This window comes from Cebus imitator, unplaced genomic scaffold, assembly GCF_001604975.1.
Source record: "Cebus imitator isolate Cc_AM_T3 unplaced genomic scaffold, Cebus_imitator-1.0 Scaffold125, whole genome shotgun sequence".
NCBI lineage: Eukaryota > Metazoa > Chordata > Mammalia > Primates > Cebidae > Cebus > Cebus imitator.
This window is the reverse complement of record NW_016107440.1, coordinates 1,938,864-1,944,951: the sequence shown is the minus strand read 5'-3', so window position 1 is coordinate 1,944,951 and position 6,088 is coordinate 1,938,864.

The following is a 6,088-nucleotide window of genomic DNA, read 5'->3' as shown; positions in this document are numbered from 1 at the left end:
ATATGGATTTAAAATGTAAATTCCAAAAAGAGATTTAAACAGTATATCACTCATTTCTACATCCAAACAATCCAATGAATCAAACAACATCAGATTCCCAAATGTTATTTTTGGTGAATTTGAAGACTTAGGGTCAAGAATAAGTTTGTATTTCTTATCTCATACTATCCGTCTCTCCAAGTCACGTCTTCCTGCTGGGTGCCTCAAACCCAGTGCTTTGTCTCTCTTAGACCTGGAGCATTTTCGCCCATCTGCTCCAGTGAGCCGGGTCATCTGAACCGTGTTCACCCTCAGAGAAATGATGCTTCAGGGGGATGCGGTGATGCATTTGGAAAGCAAAAAATACAGATCTGCCTGCATGTGGCAACATAGCAGAGAAGGAAGCAAGATCCCCATTTCATGTATCATTTAGATTTTTTTTTCTTTTGAGAAGGAGTCTTGCCCTGTTACTCAGGCTGGAGTTCCGTGGTGTGATTTCAGCTCACTGCAATCTCCACCTTCCAGGCTCAAGCGATTCTCTGCCTCAGCCTCCGGAGCAGCTGGGATCATAGGCATGGGCCACCACGCCCAGCTAATCTTTTTAAATTTTTATTTGTTTTGTATTTTTAGTAGAAACGGGGTTTCACCATGCTGGCCAGGCTGCACTTGTACTCCTGACCTCAAGTCATCTGCCCGTCTCGGCCTTCCAAAGTGCCGGGATTACAGGTGTGAGCCACTGTGCCTGGCAAATTTAGATTTATGTGACAGGAGAAGACATCATAAATCAGCATCTATGGGAGGAGACCGTGGTAAATAGCCCCCCAACGGCAAGTCAGTTTCACTTCTGCTGGGTAAACGTGGCTTTGCGATTGTGGCCCCGAAGGGCTACGTACCCCAGCTGGTTTGAAATACCTGAACCAAGGAGAAGCTGCCATCATCTCCTTTGTGGACTCCTGTGACCAACGCAGAACTTTGTCTTCTTCTGTTCAGTGACGTTTGGTAAGTTATTTCTTTTATGTAATTTATACTGTAACTTGTGGTTGATTTTTTTAAAGTGGACCTTAAGTTTTAGAACACTTTTAAGAGTTTACAGAAACATTGAGAAGATAGTTCAGAGCATTCCTATGTAATCCCCACCCAACTTCCCCTATTATATTAGTGTGGTACATTTATGACAACTGATGAACCAATACTGATATGGTATTATTAAACTGAAGGCTGTACTTGATTCAGATTCTTGGTTTTTATCTAATGTCTGTTTTCTACTGTAGAGTCCTATTCAGGATAGCACATTACATTTACTATGTTCCCTTAGGCTCCTCTTATCTGTAACGTTGTGTCTCAGACTCTCATTGTTTTTGAGGATATGACATTTTTGAGGGGTACTAGTTGGGTGTTTTGTAGGATTCTTCTCTATTGGCATCTGTTTGACGTTTTTCTTGTGTTAGACTGGAGTTATGTGTTTTGGGGAAGGAGTCACGGAGTTAAAATGCTGTTCTCATCACCTCATATCAAGGGTCCATATCGTCAACATGATTTAGGACTGTTGGTGTTGACCCTGGCCGCCTGGCGGAGGCAGTACTTGTCTGGTTTCTCTGCTGTAAAGTGACCCTTTCCCCACTCCAATCTCTGCAGCGTTTTCGTTGGAAAGAAGTTGCTACGCACAGCACACACTTACGGAGCAGGGAGTTCTGTTCTCCCTCCCTGAGGGTGGAGTAGCTACATCAATTATTTGGAATTCTTCTGTATGGGACACCTGTCTGTCTTCTCTCTCATTTGACTTTCTTAAAGCAAGTTATTTCTTGAGGGAAAGTGAATTTTACTTTTCTGTTTGTCTAAGTGAATTTTGGGGTTCTTGTGTGTTTCTGAGGCCTCATTCTGTTACCTAGGCTGGAGTGCAGTGGTGTGAACATGGCTCACTGTAATCTTGACCTTCTGAGCTCAGGTAATAATCCTGCCTTAGCCTCCTGAGTAGCTGGGACTATAGATGCACGCTACCACACCTAGCTAATTAAAAAAAAAATTTTTTTTTTATAGAGATGAGGGTCTCACTTTGTTACCAAGGCTGGTGGTCTCAAACCTGGGCTCAAGGGATCCTCTCATCTCAACCTCCCAAAGTGCTGGGATTACTGGCATGAGTTACCATCTCAAACTGTTAAGTGAATTTTAAGGCTGTGAAAAAGACCAGTGGGCTAGAAATGGGGAGAATCAGGTTTTAGTTTGAATTTTACTGAACAGTGTGATGTTAGGCAAGTCATTCATCATTCCTCCCAAAAGAAAACAGCTATTGCAGAGATTGCTGACAGGTGCATGAATTCCTGATAAGGACGGAAATGTCATCTTATGCCTCATTAGCTTTAACAAGCTTGGGAGGGCAATATGAGAAGATTCAACTTCTTTTCACTGGAATCTGCTAAAGCACGTTATGAAAATATCCGCTTATTTTGCTTACTGCTTTACCTAGGGAAGAAAGGTGGAGAAAAACATGTCATCTCAAAGCCTCTCTTCTACCATGACTGCTTCCAGTGGCCACACTTCTAATGCTGAACACATTGACCGGTGTGTTATGCTGAAAACATATCGCTCTTCCTTTAGAGATTTGGAGGCCCTTGTTTGGCTTTTGCTTCTGAGCTAATGTGTTTAAATTGCTCCTTTGGGGCATCCCTCATTTGAAAGAGCAGTGAATGGCCAGTGAGGTGCTTAGGAAATGCTGGAACACCATAGTCACTGAAACCTAAACCCAAACTCAAAGCGAAAGGAAATAAATTCTGAATTTCATCAACTTTCTTTCATCTCATTAACAGTCTCCTCTTCTTCCTTCTTTCATTCTTTAGCTTGCCTTCTTGTGAGAGCAAGAAAAAACTTGACCAGATTCTTTAAGGAAGATGGTAGAGTATCCTCAATGTGCTTGATCAATAGGGACAAGAATGGGAGCCAGGATCTCAGCTAAGGTGGCGTCTGTTTCCCAAAGACGAAACAGACACAGCCTGGATGATACAACACTGACTTCTAGTTTAATGACCTTCACAAAATATTCAAAAAATAACATTTGTACAGATGCATAAGTGCCTGTAGAGCAATTCTGCCTTCATTACCACATTTAATTCGCACAACAAACTTTTTTTTTTTTTTTTTTGAGATGGCGTCTCCCTCTGTTGCCCAGGCTGGAGTTCAGTGGTGCGATCTCGACTCACTGCAACCTCCTTTTTCCAAGTTCAAGTGTTTCTCCTGCCCCAGCCTCCCAAGTAGCTGGGATTACAGGCACGCAGCACCACACTGGCTAATTTTTCTATCTTTAGTAGAGACGGAGTTTCGCCATGTTGGCCAGGATGGTCTCAATCTCCTGACCTCAAGTGATCTGCCCACCTCGGCCTCCCAAAGTGCTGGGACTACAGGTGTGAGCCACTGCACCCCGCCAATGAACTCTTGATATAGTTTTTTTTTTTTTTAAACCATTTCTATCCTATATGTGGAGAAATGGACACTCAGACAGATCAGGTGATTTGCTGTATGTTGCATTAAAGTTTGAACGCAGGAGCAAAAATCCAGGCATTCTGACTCCAAATCCCTAGTAATTTTCACTCCACCATTCACATCTGGAATGTGGAAGCCCTGTGTTTGCAGATACCGTGACCTTATTGTTCCCTGCTGCACCCCCAGTATCTAGAACAGTGCCTGGTGCACCATAGGTACTCACAAATATTTGTTGAATGAATAAATAAAGTAATAAATATACTTCCTGCTATCCTTAATATTATAGATAGATTTATCTATATATATAGATACATGTAATCCCAGCACTTTGGGAGGCCGAGGTGGGTGGATCACAAGGTCAGGAGTTCGAGACCAGCTTGACCAACATGGTGAAACCCCATCTCTATCACAAAAAAAAAAAAAAAAAATACAAAAAGTTAGCTGGCCATGGTAGCATGTGCCTGTAATCCCAGCTACTCAGGAGGCTGAGGCAGGAGAATTGCTTGAACCCAGAAGGTGGAGGTTGCAGTGAGCTGAGATCACGCCACTGCACTCCAGCCTGGGCGACAGAGTGAGACTCCTTCTAAAAAAAAAAAAAAAAAAAAAATATATATATATATATATATATATATGTGTATATATATATATGTATGTATATATATATATATACACACACACACACACACACACACAAAAGATTCTATCATCTATCTGTCTATCGTCAGTCATTCAACAAATAATTTGTTTAGTGCTTGCTATGTACCAAGCACTTCCCATATTTATGAAAAGTAGAGAGTAAACCAATGCTAATGTCCAAAATGCTCCTTTGAGAAACTTTGCTAATTTAAGTATTTGATTTTTTTTAATATTATGCTACTTTGGAGGGGTAGAAGTGAAAGGAAAACAAGGTTGTGTTGGAAAGGGTTAATGATGTGAGGTGAGGTAGGGCAAAATGAGCTTCTGACTAAAGGAGAATAACTAGGGGAAAAGAAAAGGACATTTGTCCTTTGTAATAAACACATTGATTTTTGCATTGGACACAAAAAATACAGTGGAAATGTACTCTCATAGTCTCTCTCTTTCTGTCTCTGGTCTGTTTTACTTTTGAGGTGTCTTTGAATTTCCAGGCAGGAAGGTTGGGCCTGGTGGCTCACGCCTGTAATCCTAACACTTTGGGAGGCTAAGGCAGGTTGATCACCTGAGGTCAGGAGTTTGAGGCCAGCCTGGCCAACATGGTGAAACCCCGTCTCTACTAAAGATACAAATATTAGCTGGGTGTGGGGGCGGGTGCCAGTAATGCCAGCCACTTGGGGGGTGGGGCAGGAGAATCGCTTGAACCTGGGAGGTGGAGGTTATGGTGAACTGAGCTCGTGTGCCACTGCACTTCAGTCTGGTGACAGAGCAAAAACTCTCTCCCCACTCATCAGCCTTCCTTCTCAGGAAATGCCTCTGCCATGCATTTGAGGGAACCCTCCTTTGTGGCCGCCACTCCCACCATTCCCCTACGCCTGAGCTCCAGAGGGCTTGTTTAAATGGTGCCTGTTAGAGGTTGCTGAATGTGATGAAAAGAACACTGAACTTGGAGTCAGGAAACCTGAGTTTCTGTCCTCATTGCCGTAACCTTTCTATGTGACCTTGGACAACTTTCTTCCCCTTCCTGGGCCTCAGGGTCTGCATTTGAGGAAGAAGGGACCCTAGCATCTTTTTTTTTTTTTCCTGAGATGGAGTCTCCCTCTGTCACCCAGGCTGGAGTGCAGTGATGCTATCTCGGCTCACTGCAACCTCCGCCTCTTGAGTTCAAGCGATTCGCCTGCCTCAGCCTCCTGAGTAGCTAGTGTTACAGGAGCACATGCCACCATGCCCGGCTAATTTTTGTATTTTTAGTAGAGACGGGGTTTCACTATGTTGGTCAGGCTGGTCTCGAACTCCTGACCTCGTGATCCACCTGCCTCAGCCTCCCAAAGTACTGGGATTACAGATGTGAGCCACTGTGCCCGACCTGCATTCTTTATTTAATGCCATGATATGCAGCTGTTCTAGTATAGGAATGACCTGCATTTGTGTTGCTTCTGTGATTTTCCTGTAAGAAAAAAGATAATAAGCAAACACAAACAGAAGAAAAGGAGAGTGAGAGAAGGAAGAACCCCTGTGAAAGTGATAATGATTTATCAGGAAACCGGCTCTGTGCAACCTTCCTATGTCTAGCTGAATGTGCAGAGTCTTATTTAAAAGATGCTATTCTTAGGTTCAGTGCACATGAATGTAAATAAGTACTAAAAGCAAGACTTCAGTGCTAACCGCATCGCTGAAATGTAAGTGAAATAAACCACACAGGCAGAACCTTGCCTGTCTGAGCAATAAATTTGGACAGTTTTCAATTGCTTCTCCACAGAAACCAAATTTTCACAATGGACACCTCCATTCCTTCCTTTGGGGAGAAGTGGACTGCACGATGGCTTCAAGCAGGACTAGACTCCTGTGGCTCATTTTCTCTTTAATACGATGCACTTGAAATCACAGTACTCTCAGTTGTTCTGCTCTTGGCCACACTGAAGCCCTAATCATTGGTACAGTCTCAGTTTCAATGACAAGTGACGTTTTCCCAAGTTTTTTTTTTTTTTTTTTTTTTTTTTTT